We start from the raw sequence: 15,776 nt of genomic DNA on the forward strand, positions 1-15,776 counted from the left end.
TTAGTTCATGGAATATTCCAGGCTCTCACAAGAAGAGTCACTTATCTCTTCCCTTCTGTCCTATAAAACAGTCCAGCAAATTTCTAGTTTGCAACAAGCAGGCAGCTTACTCGACCAGAAAACGTGTTGCCTAGTAAGTTTCTATCTCTAAAGCTGCCAGGCTCATGCTCACCAACTCTTTTTCTTTAAAAAAAAAAAAAAAGTTTATTTACTTTCAAAAACATGTTGAGACTCACAGCTAAACATTGGGTGGAAAGTAGGGAGTCTTGTGGAAAAGTCGGGGGGGGGGAGGAAGATGATAGAAGGATCTAGAGACAACAGGAACTCCATAAAAAGACCAACAGACCCAACTAGGGCCCAGAGGGGCCTGTAGGGCCTGAAGCACTGACCAAGGACCATGCATGGACTGGACCTAGACCCCTTACACAGATGTACTAAATGGGCAGCTTGGTCATCATGTGGGTCTCCAAGTTAGGGGAGTAGGGACTACTGTCTCTGACAGGACTCTGTTTATTGCTTTTCGATCACTTCCTCCCGGTGGGGCTGCCTTGCCAGGCCACAGGGGAAGGGGATGTGCTCAGTCCTGACGTGGCTTGATGTGCTGGGGTGGGTTGGTTGGAAGGAGGCTCCCCTTTCCTGATGGGTATGGGAGGGGCATAGGGGGAAGAGGGAAGGAAGGTGGGACTGAGGGGAGAGGATGGAAGGGGCTACAGTTAGGGTGTGGATTAATTTAATTAATTAACATTTTCCTTCCTCCCTTTTGATCATATGGACCCCTCACTTCCCTGACCCACTTTCCCTGGGAAACCCAGTCAACATATCTCTGTCCCAATTTCACATTTCATGCACCCCCAATCGTCCACTGAGCCCAACTGGTGCTGCCCATGTGTGCGTGAGTGATTCTCCTTCCCCCAGAAGCTACCAGCTGCCAACAGCATCTCAGCTGGGGGCAGGGTTTCATGGGCCCCTCCCCTACCATTATAAACATCTGACTGGCTCCTTCTTATGCAGGTCTTGTGGAGGTAACCACAGCTGCTGCGAGCTCCTGAGTACCAGAGCCACGTCATGTGGAGAAGACAGCAGCAGTTCACAGCATTTCTTCTTATCCTCTGGCTCTTACCTTGCTTTTGCCCTCCCTCATAAGATGCTTGGAAGGTGAGATAAGCTGATGTAGATGTCCCATTCAGTGCTGTGGACTCATAGGCATTTGCTCTCAGTACTTTGACTCTGCATTAACCACTCACTGCCTACGGCAAAGAAGAAGAAGAAGAAGAAGAAGAAGGAGGAGGAGGAGGAGGAGGAAGAGGAGGAGGAGGAGGAGGAGGAGAAGCAGCTTCTCTGACCAAGGATCAGGGTGGCACCAATTTTGGGTCAGGTCTGGCCTCTTCCCTCTAGTTCACGGGACAAAGACAGACAAGAAAAGCAAAAGCAGGCGTTCCTGAGATGATGAATTCCTGTTCTCAGAAGACACTGTAAGAAGCACCAGCAAGAAGACAGATGCTGATGGTAGTGTACCTACACAAGACTCAAAGGGAAGCGGAGGACCAGGCTCCCTATAAAACACCCACGCCAACATCCTTTTAGAGATTTTCCTGTCTTAGGTCCTTCCATCCCTAAGGCATAAACTATCACTCTGCCTTTTTCAGTGGATTGGTCTTCTGTCTTTTCCTGGCTGTTGGAAGGACCCTGCTGTTCCTAAGGTTGCAGTCCTGGTCCGGATAACCATTCTGAGCTGGGCATTAGGTTTAAGACTCCCTCTCCCCAGCAGGCTCTCTGGCTCTCTGCCTGACTCCATCTGGAGAGTGTCTTTAGACATAGATGCCCTTAACCACATTTGATATTTGGCCCTTGACACAGCTCCCTGCTACCTCTCCCCTCTCTGTGCCTGTAGGATAATTAGGTCTGTGTTCCTGTTCATATGATGGGAGCCTGCTGCCAAATGAAAAATAAGCACGCTAAATGTGCCTGGTTTCAACCTACCCTGGTAGGCGCCCCAGCTGCTCCCCAAGGGCTGTATAGCTTTTGTTCTCCCTGAGTAAAGTTGAAATTGCTCCTGAAGAGCTTCCCAGAGTGCTTGATCTCCATCATGCTTACAGCCTTCTGCTCCTCTTGCCTCAGTCAGTGGGCTGGTGACCATCCGCCTCCCAGGGAAGAGGAGAACCACACCTGACATTCAATTATTTGTCTCTACCAGGGAACAAAGTTGGCAGTTCACTAGACAACTCCAAACTCCCATCACATGTGGATATCATGGCCGATGAAAATTAAATATAGTAGCAGTAATAGTAGTAGTAATAAGAGGCAACTGAATGAACAGTCTTGTTTGAAACAGTGAATGTTTGAAGATTTATCAACCACTTCCCAAGGACATTTAATGAGTTCCTCATTGCTACAATGTTAACAAGTTCCCCATCCACGCCAGCCTTTATACTCATTGCTAGTGGAGTCTGAGGAGTCCGTTTCCTTCAATGAGTTGATAGTTCAAGAACCAAGACCTGAAATGCTGCAGGTTAACCCTTCTCACAGGGCCTCTCTTTTAACATTAAAGGGGAAGACATGTGGATGGATGACTTTGCAAATGGGTCATCAGCATATAAACACCCTCATTGTGATACGTTTTTCCCCCTCTACAAAAGTAAATAACCTTTGAACAAAACAATGGCAGTAATTAGTTGTCAACTCAAGAGCCAAGAGAGTAATTTTATTGTCATTAATAATATTGTTCAGCATCCATGTTGTAAGCTGTTATTCATATGGAATATGAGAAAGTAGAGCCTGGTTACAAGTAGGCATTTAGGGTCATCTATACATCGACAGACAAACATGGGGTGTCAGGGAGAGTACCGGGGTGTCCTCTGTGTCTGGAAGAACATTCTGTTGTGGGTGCTGCCAGGCATTGCACAAAGTCAGCTTGTCAGCGGTCAGAAAAATGCCACAGGAAAAAAATAAGGTCAACCTAGGGGTCTGGCCTTGGGTCCCACAGTTGCAAGGGGAAGGATTGTTAAGCTCTAAATAAGCAGGCAGGTTACTGAGGATTTTGTTAAAATGTACATTTCGGAGGGGCCCTGAGTTTCCATAGTTTTCTGAAACACCCTAGACGATGTTGAAACACTAGGGGCTGGAGAAGTGAGCAAGAGTGGCTTCGTGCCTTTGGCAACTGAGTCATGTCCTCAAACAGGAGGGCGCTGTTGGCCAGAGACACTGGCAAAGAAAGATCAAGAAGATGGAGAGCTGGGACAGACAGGGAGCCACGGCCAAAGCAGATAAAAGTAGAGAGTCACCTGGGACTAACCAAGGGGCAAGGTAAGAGAAGGGTCTAGTTCCAGAGACTCAAGATGGTTAAGTTCCTGGACACTTTCTCAAGGCCTCAGTGGAGTGGGTACAACAAAAATGTCAAGCAAATCCAGACACTGAGTAAGACGAGATTCCCTCCCAGCAATTTCTGCATTCACCTCATAATTCTGGTTTCCTGGTAAGGAGCAGTTGCTGGGGGTGTGCATCTTCGGGACCAAGTACTCCAGTCTCACTTTGTCACAATCTCACTTTGTCACATCTCACAGAAAAGGGATGCTGCTTTTTTACCATCACACATACTGCGCAGGGAGGACGGTACTCAGGAAGTCACTAGGAAACCATTTCAACAGGGCACTAATTGTTAACGGAGCATGAGTTTGGGGCTGGCACTACGTGGTAGTGTGTGCCCAGCATGTGTGAGACCCAGTGCCAGAAACAGAAGACAAAAACCAAAGACCCCAAATACACAGTACGCATACTCTTATCAGATTTGATATAGAATTCAGATCTTATTGATACCACCTCCCCCTGACCATGCTAGCTATGAGTCTCAAACTCCGGTACTGACACAGATTCTTTTCTTTTTAAGGTTAGAAGGAAAAAGAAAGGGCACGTAAAAAAAAAAAAGCAGTTTTAAAAATTATCCTTTTCAGCTAATCTCTCCTTTCCTGACTCTTTTAAGTAAGGTAAACCCATTGTGCCCTTACTTGATGCTGTGAAAATATTTGGGGTGACCTTTCAAGCAGCTGGCCATGTTTTAACCGGCCGTTCCTCACTATGCCTGCGGACCATCTGTCTTCACCTGGCCTGGGGGCTTTCCCGAGGACAGCTGACTTAAGCCTGTTTTAACCAGGCAGCTCTATCCTGAGGCCCTGGAGATTGACTGGTCTGTCCTGTGATGGCGAGTGGCTGCTTTCTGAAGATCAGAATAGAATCCACTTAGCTAGCACCTGGCTGAACCTCCTTAGATTCAGGGTAGGTGCTAGGGTATGCTCACTTGATGATACCCCATGGCTAGGAGTGTACACTGTCCGAGATGGGTTCCCCGCTTTTCCTACTGGTCTTTTCTCGAATTATCTACTTAGTCTGCCTTTCTCTAATTTTGTAGTTTCAAGCCTGAAAGAACAGAATGATTGCCTGTTAAGAGTTTTATGGAGAGAAAAAAAAACACATCCCAACATTCACTTGGGCTAGAAACTTTAAAACAGTCCATTCTGAGGCAAAACGTATAATCACGAAGCCACTGCAAGAAGCTCTGACTGCATGGAATTTGCAAGCACAGCTGGCCAACTGACAGAGGCCAGTCTTGCGCAATCTCTCCATTCTCCATGTTCAAGGCCCAGTTCTGCACAGATAATCTCTCAAAGTAACCTCAGTCTGCCTGGCATCAGAATCAAGGTTCGCATTACACTAAATCCAAATGTTCTCTATCTATAGACTCTAGCCTGAAAAATTTGGAAACTTTCAAGCCCTTCTTAGGAAGGCTTCCTGAAGCCTGGTCCATGCCCCTCACAGGCGCCACCTACAGACACACCTACAAACCTACAAACCTCATACAACGCCCCCCGCCCCCGCCCCCTTATTCTGGTGTTTCCTGTGAAGTGTCTACAGTGAGCATGGGAATCCTGTGCACACACAGCACGCTTTCAGAAACAAGCCTTTGGGGGGGGGGCCGCCTCTGCCTTATTTTACAGAGGTCAGTGGAACAGGTCAAGGCCTCTCTGTCTCCCTGGGGAGTCCTTCTGTCATCTTCATCAGTCTCCTCTTGGTGCCTGGTGCTTTGCTAGTGTCAGTGATAACAGCCAAGACCACGAGTCACTCATTTTTGACACATTATCTTGTTTGCTTTGTTTTTGTTGATCAGCTAAACTATGAGGTGCCTACCGAGTATGGGAGCTACGTAGTAGGAGTTTTACCAGAGGCAATGGACCTACTTCTTTCTGGATGGTGTTACATCTTTCACTGGGCACTACATATGTCATCCTTCCACAAGTTTACTCAGCAAACATCCATTATCCCAAAAGACAGCAAGGGATCTTTTACCAACAGTCCCATCCCAGCTGATAAATCACATCAATGAAAGGATACACAAATTCCCCTTCAAGGATGATAAACAGGTATTTGTACTTATCTGGAATATTTTAGACTTTATTGGGAACAGCCTGAAAAACATTCTTCTCCCTTTACAGTGACTGCAATAGGTCAGAAATGATTATTTTTGCTATCGCTTACAAGTGGATTGATGCCTCGTTATTAAAGGCAAGGAATGCTGTGCAAAGACTGCTAGAACTAGACAGAGGATTGTGAGTCCTAGTTCTTCCTGGACAGCAGGCTGCCTGTGGGATTCTCTGAAGAGCCAGCTTCTAGTGAAGGGTGCAGGGGGCTAGGAGATTTCCAAACTCTCTTTAAGTATCGCTTGCCGACGTAATGAACAGCCCCGGTAAAGCTATGGAAGTGCGTACATCTAGGAAGAGGAAGAAGTAAAAAGGCATAATATCTAGGAAGAAGAAGAAGTAAAAATGATTTCATATCTTCCTATTCTGGACTGACTACATGCAGCGTGTGGCTTACACAGACACCCCACCCCCACTTTTCTAGAGGGTAAAAGCTTTTGTGGATAAATAAAGCTGTGTGTTTTAAAAAATAAATAATAACTTGCAGGAGAAGGGCATAAAGTACAGTGTAAGATGGAGAGCTTCAGCTATTAGAATCTCAGGGAAGGCACTCATCAGTATAGTAAATAAAGGAGTCAGACGTCAGCAGGTGGTAGGAAACTACCGAACATCTCTCGCGGAATACGTTTTGTCATGTCAGCTTCAGAAAAGTTTTTGGTGGCATCTACCAAAACTTCGAAAGTTGCCCTCTGATCCAGCATTCCCTCCTTAGGACCCAGCATAAATAAACAGAACATTGTACCCAGAGCACATGTGACGGTGTATATAGACTCATAGCCACTCAAAGGGGGGGACCAACTGCCACAGTACCTCAGCAGGATGGCTATACACAGCATGGGACTCTTGTAGGGGAGCTGTCCATTGTGAGCACGGAAGCAACGTGACTACACCGAAACCTAAGGGAAGCATTTCCATGTTATGCAAGAAAGAAACCAGAAGCAAAGGAGAATGCACTGACAGCCGTTTCCATTTATATAAAACCCTAAAGTCAGAAAACAGACTTTCGTGAACATGAGGCAAGGAGTTACCGTACATCTAAGGGAGCACAGAGCATGCTGGAGTTTTAATGGTAGCCTCTTTTCCCCATCTGAGCATTATCTACAAAGAGCTAAGTGGGTTGTAGTAATCATCAGACTGTACAGCTGGCAGCTTATATGTTGTTTTCAGATTGGGTCCCAGCAGAGTATGTGCATGGTAAGGTACTAAGACACCAGATGTAGTGATGTGGCTAACAGTACTTTGCAGCCACCCACTAAATGACCTGCAGAAGGTGAGGGTTTTCTGTTTATTTGTGGATTTTTTTTAATTCCCAGAGAGCTGACAGGAGTGGGTTGAGGGCATCAGGATCTCAGTGGCCTGCTACAGAGCAGATACAAATAAGGCAGGGCAACCTGGATCCCATCAGAGCTCAGAGTCAGATAATTCATAGAACGCATGTCTTTCTGAAATGTATGCTGCGTGTCTTTTCCTAGGACAATTCTGTTTCCTTCAGCATAACTGAAGTCTCTTCCCAGGTCACAAATAGACAAGGCTGTTGCAGTAGGCATGGACCACCCTTGCCAACTGAGTACATGAGAAACTAACACTTAGGACTATTTTTGTTTCCACCTGCAGACAGTTAGGAAGTTTGGCTGTTGGTGTGCTTCTTCCTACACACGATCTGGAGCCACCTGCAAAGGAAAAGTCCTAATGACACCTATGATTCCTGGAGGATCCCATAGCTTACAGATCCAAGTCTCCCATCCCAGTTATGAAATTCAAGGGCAAAGCAGCCAAACTACTTAACAGAGAGCCCTGGCAGGTTGTTATAGGAGCGAAAGCAGATGGGAGACAGAAAGGACCATGGGAAATAGGGATGTCCTGGGCAAAGTCTATGCAGATGAGGGCCTGGACCCTCAGGGCAGCAACATGAGTGCGCTTAGAGAACCCTGAATGGAAACACGTGCCTGATGCTCCAATAGCCCATGTGTCTCAAGAGGGCTTCTGGGAAACCTTGTGTTTTAGACTATGAGTCACTTCTCTATCCTGTGAATTGATTGCCAAATCTATTTTTAAAAGACGAAATAGCTCAAATACCAGTTTTTGATAAACGTAAATTCTTAGATGTAGTCAGGGGCCAACAAATATTTGTTAGACATAAATCATAAAAGTGCTAGTCACCGACTGGATATTAACTTCGTGTTGGGCAATGGGCTTGGTGTAGTTACAATAATCCTGACAGATAGAATAAACCCTACCCAGTCCAAATTTCTAAAGCTAACAGTGGGCAGAAGCACACTGGGCCCATCAGGTGTGTGAGCTACTTTCATTATAACTTTATCTAAGCAAAGATTTAATGATTTTTAACTTAGGATATTATGTTACACTTGATAAAAATTTTCATATGAACTGCAGCATAATGCAAATCAGTTGCTGCAGTGTGTTAATTACACTTCCTTCTCTCAAATTCTGTTACAGGACACACTATATTTAGGATTGCCTATATAATAAATAAATAGTAAAACACAGACACATGGATTAACCCTTTGTCCATTTGTCAGGTTATTGCAGTAGAGAAGAATCTACTTGGAGGTATTTCTGCTCTGCAGCCTGAGGTAGTTGGTGTGTGTGGGCTGGGCGCCTGTGGGAAGGGAACCGCGTGGTATGGTCTGAGGAAACCGGAGGAAGAGAGCTGACGCCTACCTTCCACTGCTCTTGGGGCGTACTTATCTACTTTAGAGCTACTTGACTATCAATGCATGCGTTTTTGTGGAGAAGTCTCATGTGCACTTTCCGCCATGGCACAACTCCAGGCATGCATCTACACTGAGAACAAGAAACTCGCAGGGCATGATGGTCCTTTTTCAATCCCTGCCACCTCTGAAGTTGCTGACCTTAGTAACGTCATCAATAAATTCCTGGAGACCAAAAACTGAGCTCCATAAACATGTCGAGTTCAATTTCCTTATCAAGGGCCAGTTTCTTCAAATGCCCTTGGGCAAACACATGGAACTGGAGAGCGTTTCATTGGAAGAGGTTGTCAAACTAGACTACGTGGAAAAATGAACCACACAAGCCAGAGCAATGCATGGGCCTTGATGACTGCATCAGCTCAGTTAAAGGGGCAGAGGAATGGATCCTGTCTGGTTCTTATGATAAGACTTCTCGGATCTGGGCTTCGGGAGGAAAGTCAATTATGATAATTGTGGGACACACAGATGTTGTGAAATATTTGTGGCTTGGGTGAAAAAAGACAGTTTGTGCTGATTAATACTGAGTGCCTCAATGGATCAGACTGTTCTCTTACGGGAATGGCATGTAGAGAGGAACAAAGTGAAGGCCTTACATACTGCTGCAGAAACCATGCTGGGCATGTAAATTCTATAGCCTTGGATAGCTTGGGAACTAAATTCTGCAGTGTCTCCTGGGATAAGATGCTAAAGATCTGGTCTACAGTCCCTGCAGATAGATGAAGAAGATGAAATGGAAAAAATCCACAAATCGACCAAGAAAGAAGCAAAAAGCAGAGCAGTTGGGACTAACAAGAACACCCCCCCGATGACCTCTCTGGCCGCACAGAGGCAATTTCCTCAGTACTTTGGTTAGATGCTGAAGAAATTTGCAATGCATCTTGGGATCACATAATTAGAGTGTGGGATGTTGAGCCTGGAGGTCTTAAGTCAACTCTGACAGGAAATAAAGTATTTAATTGTGTTTCGTATTCTCCCCTTTGTAAACGTCTGGCATCTGGAAAGCACAGATAGCATATTAGACTGTGAGACACTAAAGATGGTTCTTTGGTGTCTCCGTCCCTCACTTCATACACAGCAACAACTTGGTCATTAATGACTTAGTTCCTTTAGTAAATGTCTCAGGGTTTCACAGTGTACATACAAATTGTGAATTTACCACATCTCGGCAGCTATTCCTTCCCACTACTTCTTGATTTGGGAGCTACAAGGAAAAGCCATTTTCACTTGAGGGAGATAAGATGAATCCCTCAGACTTGGGTCTCTCGTTTGGATCCACCATAGCCCCTTCTTAAGGCTTCCTTGGTTGCCACAATGGTCCAACAGGGCCCCCTGGGTCTGACTCTGAGACTACATCTGGACAATGACAGGATACCTGGTTGAAAGTGACAATTCCCAGATCACCTGTGTTTGCCTCGAAGTTACACGTTAGCCAAAGACCAAGCCTCACCCTGCATGACCATTCGAATCCTCTATCTTTCTTGACTCAGTCACCTGGTTGATCAGCTCTCGCCATGGCCAAGCGGTCTGTGTCCTGCCTGATGCCTGTCTTTGATTACTCATGCAGAATATTATAGACATACTGAGCTCTGTCAGGAAAAAAAATACCTGACTGCAGATGTCCCAATACTATGACTAAATCATCCTAAAAGCAGTGCTGACATCCAGGCAAGTCCCTAGAAGGTTTCATAGACTAGTTGTCAAGTACTCTACTGGTGTTTAGCTTGGGGAATGGTTTGTATGGGAAGTCTCCAGTCTCCAACAGGAGGGCTGCTGCCTCCCCACTGAACAAAGAGCCCATCAATCAGCCAGGACATGTCAGATGAGCCTTCAGAGCGCAGATGCCTTCGTGCATCTCACCCTGAGCTCCAGCTCTAAATTTGTTCAACGTGAGCTAAAGACCTCAAGTCTGTCACTCAGCTTTCCCGGATCTGTGTCCCTACTCCACTTCCAGCCCTCAGGTGACTTCCTATTGAATGAGGTAATGCGACAAACGCTTGGCACAGAAGAGCATGCCGTAAGGGTGTTCATCTCATCTCTTTCCTGTCTCAAAATGTCTCCTCTTCTTGGCATCACCCAGACTCTCTTAAATATGGCATCACCCCTCCTTTATCTAGTGGGTTGCTAACATAAAAGGCTGGGTCCCTTCTCAAATAGCTCTCTAAACAAAGCATCTAAGGTGCTTCTCAAGTTAATACTTGCCTGTGTTTGATCCTATCTTATTTTAAGCCACTTAACTAAACTCACCCCTCCTGAGATAAAAGCAGTTCGCATTTCCCATCAAGAATTCATTTCTTGAGGATTATAACCAGTCTAGACAGTCACAATATTTTAAAGCCACATTGTAAGTAGTTTATAATCTACTAACATATTCATGGTTGCAAGGAGGCAGGGACCATAGTGGGTCCTGTTCTCAGGAAACTGGACTCTGTGGATAATGACTAAAAGGTGTGAAGTTACAGAGAAAAAAAAAACCCTAGGAAGCCAGATGAAACCTGCCTACTTGGGCAGCTGTTCCAAGACTGATTACGGTGGATTGCAAATCGTATCCTGGCTGATTGAACCCCAAACCACAAAATGTCTAAAGAATGAAGCAAAACAGTTCACTTCTAGTGCTGTGAGATGTGGCTGGACCGGAGTTAGAGGACTCAGCCCCACCAGCCAAGAGAGCAGGCACACTGGATACCCTCGCCCAGCTGGCAGGATTTCTTGGGAAGAGTGCAGTCAGCTGTCTGCTAGCATTCAGCGACTCCCAAATCCAATTTCTATGGTTTCTGAATCAGTTCCTGGGATATAAATGGAAGAGGGAGAAAGCAACAATGATGCTTCCAAGAATAAAAGCAGTTGCAAGGTCTGGAAACCCCCCAAAACTCCACTCACTGGAGGAAGCTTTTCAGGAGGCACTTGAATCCCCTTCATCTCTGCATAGCATCAATGGAAAATGAAATCACTGGCCTCAGAATGCTTCTCCAGCTCCTTCACACCTGGGGCCAAGATCTGCCAAGGGACAGCTGGTCATGTGCAGTCTAGTGGAGGACCGCCAGCGAGAGGCAGAAGAAAGGGGAGCAGGCTGAAGCCAGTCCGAAATAAAGCGTGCAAAGCAGCATTTGAGATTCGACTTCCACATAGGAAGAGGAAAGGCCTGGAAAACTCAATAGTTACAGAACAGGGTGACTGCTTCGCCTTTGATTTCTCCTGTCAGGGGTGGTCTTGAGCGGTCTCGGTTTGGGACACATGCTGAGGCGATGATAAAGAATTTGATATTTGTAAGGCACTTAAGATGTATGAGCATATACAGGGGGAGGAGGTCCCCCTCAGTCACAGTCATAGGGGAGGGGAGTAAGGGGAAAATGGGAGGGAGGGAGGGAGGAATAGAAGCATACAAGGGATGGGATAACAATTGAGATGTAATATGAATAAATTAATAAAATATATTTTAAAAAAGATGTAAGACAAAGGTTTGTAAGCCATTGAGGTTGGTGCAAATCAAAGTAAATTGGGTTGTTTTCAACCTCTGTTGGCTCCCTCTTCTGTGGCTGGGTTACCCCACGCTGAAGGACACAGTCCTTGGAAGACTTGGATACAACAGCTCGAAACAACATTTCTGTTTGCCCAGATTCATAGAAATAATTATGTCCACAGGATCCACCCACATACTCCATCTCTTTCTTTGGCTCCATTTCTATTTATACAAACACACAGACAAGAAGATACCGTGGATGGTATGTCTGGAATGTTGTACCACGAATACAATATGTGCAGCTTTAAAATAATGAGTTACACACACACACACACACACACACACACACACACACACACACACACACACACACAATCTTAAAAGGTCTCTTTGGAAACCCTGAGAATTCTCATAAGAATTGTAAGATTCTTTCTCTGCTGCCCCACAACAGTATCTTAGATCATTTTACCTCTGCCATAAACGCATATATTTTGGCATTTTTTTTTTTAAAACCAAAGCCCCAAAGCGCTTTCAATTTTGACTAGCTGGGTAATCATGCTCAATGGTAAAGGTCTTTTAACCCAGACACTGCATAGCTGGTGTGCCCCATCGACCAACAAAGAGCTTCGCTGCTCCCTCTTCCTGAGTGAGTTCAGCTGAGAACTCTGTTGGTGGTCTTTGAAACGGAGGATGCTTTTATATGTTTGTTTTTGTTTGCTAGAGACTTCCACAGGGCAGATTTGCATTTCCAGGACAGAAACACATCCTAAGACTGCCCCCCCCCCAATCCAAATTGTCAAAATTTGTCCTGGGAAACAAATGTTCTCACCTAGCCACAGAGCGGGGGAGGGGGGCCACTTTAAGGGTTGACATGAAAATCGAGTCTCCCTGCAAAGGTAGTGCTCTGACTAACACTGACTCACATGGGAAAGACAGGAGGCCATTGAATCACTGCTTCGGAACCTGCCTGGTCTTGCTTTCAGTGCAGCCTCTGGCACAAGAGCTGCTTCCAGCCAGCTGCTAAAGCTGCTCTTCATAGAAGGCCCTTGGTTATTTATTTATTTACTTTAAGGACCATGAGGCTATATCTCAAGATGAAAATCTTCTTAAAGCCAGTTATTTGGGGAACCATGCCAACACCGATCCACCTTTCATTCCTCTACGTACACATTTTTCTTTTCCTAACTGGGAAGCATGTAGATCTGCTTAACTACAGGGAGACTAGATTCTTGAGACAACATGAGCACATGCAGGTAAGCTTTGTTCGGATTACATCAGTATGTTTGGGTGGAAGGATACTTAAGCGCCTTTGTGTATATCATAATTTTAAGTCTTCTATACACATTAGTATGTTCCCTTTCTAAGTTCTAAGGCATTGGAATTTATGGCCAAATAAGGCAGCCGATTCACCCTGTGGACCTTTGCTGTCTAGCCTAATAAATATGCTATTTCTATGGCCTCCCTTCCAGCCAATGTTTAGCATGCTATTCTATTTTATTATTATTTAGATCCTTCCATCTGAATGTCTGATTTCATCACTAAGATGCACTTTATGGCCTTGTTGCCTTCCGTATCTACTGCCAAGCATAAAGTCTTACACATTTGAGATGCTTGCTGCACACTGTACAGGTCAGAGACAGTGCCCTTTCAGTCGGATGCTGTCCCATCCTACTCACCATCTCTTTACCCCAGCGCCAGGTCAAATCTGATCCTGGAAAATGGAGTGACAGCTGCCACAGGAGTGTGAAGGTGTGCCTTATACGCAGCTTCCTCCCCACCCCTCGAGCTATAGCTGACGGCCCTCAGTTCTTCTCACTGTGCTCATAAATCCCAAGCACGCAATCTTCGTCATGCATAACTATGCATTAGCAAGTTGTTCCAACGTAACACTTAAGGCTCACTTAGCAAGAGTCTTCCCTCAGTTACCCACAGCAACTGGCCTACCTACACAGATGTCCATAGTCAGGAATGCTCATTCTAGCCTTTCCTAGGAATAAACCAAATATACAACAATAGAGGAAAGCACAGGCATAGTAGGGGCCTGTATCTACATACCAAAATTAGCTGGCTGGGTCTCTGTGCTTCTATAAGAAAATATGCACCGTTTGTAATAGGAAGTTAAACAGAATAATAAGAAAACTTCTAGAATTTAACTCTGAGCATCAGTTATCAGCTCTAAGTTATGTTTCCGATGTATGATTCTTATTTTTGTGGATATTTTCATTAAACCAATATTCTTATGCTATTTAATAGGCAAAAATTGGAGATCTTGAACCAATTTTGAGCTGTGTGGTATAAAGTTACAGAGGTTTTAACACTGTCATATTTTCCCATAATTTTTGAGCTTCTAAGAAGTAAGCATGTAGCTGGGCACGATGATGCGTGCCGGTAATCTCAGCACTCGGGGAGGCAGAGGCAGGCGGATCTCTGTGAGTTCGAAGCCAGCCTGGTCAACAAAGTGAGTTCAGGACAGCTAAGGCTACACAGAGAAACCCTGTCTTAGAAAAAAAAAAGGTAAGCATTACTTTGAATACCAAAATAGAAGTGGTGTCCCTAGTGAAAAGCAGAGGAGGACAACTCCCTGTTTTGTCCTGGGACCTGCCTGTCCTTCTATGGATATATGAGACACCAGAGGAGCATTCTGACTTGCAGTATGGATTTGCATTAGTTTGTGGGTCAGTGGAGGAGTAGTTAAATATGGCCTTCCATGAACTTGTGGTCAACCACAGCTGCAAGCCTGCTTTCCCATATCCCAGTCTCCCAAGTCTGCACATAAAAAAGAATGCCTATAGATGGCAAAAATATTTATTAACGTGAATAGCTTCTCAGGTGTCTCATGTAAAAACTAAGGCAAGAGGAGGATTGGAAATTTTTGTCTTTATAATGAGTCAGAGTGCAACTAAGACACAATTTTTGGAAATTCCAACAACTCTAAAATAATAGAACTTTTTTTTCCCTCATTTCATCTTTTGAGGATGAACACTCAAGAAGAAATACAGATGTTTCTAAGAAACCTAAAGGAAAGCAGGGGTTGGAGGGAAGAGATTTTCTGTAGCATGGAGTGTCCATTAGCGGGTCTTTGATTATTGACACTTTCATGTAAAGCACAGCATCAGTTCTATGTGATCCCATCATTTTTCTTACATTTATTTTACAAGTACACCTGTCTTTTTTTTTTTTAATAGTTTGTACCAAGTAACAAGGGGGAAAAAAGCAGAGAGTATGGAGTGAACAGGCAATGTCTGTGTGATACTTCTGCTAAAAGCTGTCTTCCAATTGCATACACAAATATTGTTTAGCCAGCAAATCTGTGGCCTCATGAATTTGGAAGTCAAATGTTTCCTGAAGCAGAGGGAATCTCTCAAGGACTCCATATGGCACTGTCTGGTACTCTGTGGCTAGGACACCCACAGAAGCTGCTGGAAGATCTAAGTTTTACTTGTTCCTCAAACCCTGGTACCTCCGCATCACACTCTAGTGTTGTTTTACTGCCAACAGTTCACAAGAAATGCGTAGAGGGAGGGAAACACCGACCCACCTGCAAAAACTTTGACCCAAAATTCACCCTACCTACTAAGATGTGATAGATAAAGATTGAGAGATATAGCCAACCGATGCCCCGCCCAACCTAAGACTCACCCCATGGGAGAGAGCCAACGCCTGACACTATTAAGGATACTCTACTATGTTTGCTGACAGGAGCCTAGCAGAGCTGTCCTTTGAGAGGCTCCACCCAGCAGTGCCTTGAAGCAGATGCTGAGACTCACAGCCAAGCATTGGGTGATAGGTAGGGAGCCTTGAGGCAAAGTGTGGGGTGGGGGAGAGAAAAGGACCTGGAGGTGGCAGAAGCTTCACAAGAAGACCAAAAAAGCCAATTGACCATGGGGGAGAGGGGCTTGGTGACACTAAAGCACCAACCAAGGACCTTGCATGCATGAAGCTCTGGCATCATGTGGGTCCCCTAGTAAGGGGAGTAGGGGCCTCTTTGACATGGACTCTCCTACCAGCTTTTCAGTTATCTCCCCCTGGCAGGTCTGCCTGGCGCAGGGCATAGGGGAAGAGGACATGTTCAGTGCTGATATGACTTAATGAGCTGGGGTGGATGGATGAGGTGTAGGG

The 15,776-nt window shown here is 45.1% G+C and overlaps 1 protein-coding gene and 1 pseudogene across 2 annotated transcripts in view; one reads left to right on the plus strand and one right to left on the minus strand.

The window, feature by feature from the left end:
- EGFR (epidermal growth factor receptor) overlaps nt 1-15,776 on the minus strand; it is a 176,920-nt gene that overhangs the window by 77,572 nt on the left and 83,572 nt on the right. The gene's annotated exons all lie outside the window — the stretch shown is intronic.
- Nucleotides 7,762-11,016, plus strand: LOC311607084 (ribosome biogenesis protein WDR12-like; annotated as a pseudogene). Its single transcript has one exon. The product of its transcript is annotated as a ribosome biogenesis protein WDR12-like (transcript).

The sequence above is a fragment of the Acomys minous genome, assembly GCF_964271855.1.
Source record: "Acomys minous genome assembly, chromosome: 10".
Lineage (NCBI taxonomy): Eukaryota > Metazoa > Chordata > Mammalia > Rodentia > Muridae > Acomys > Acomys minous.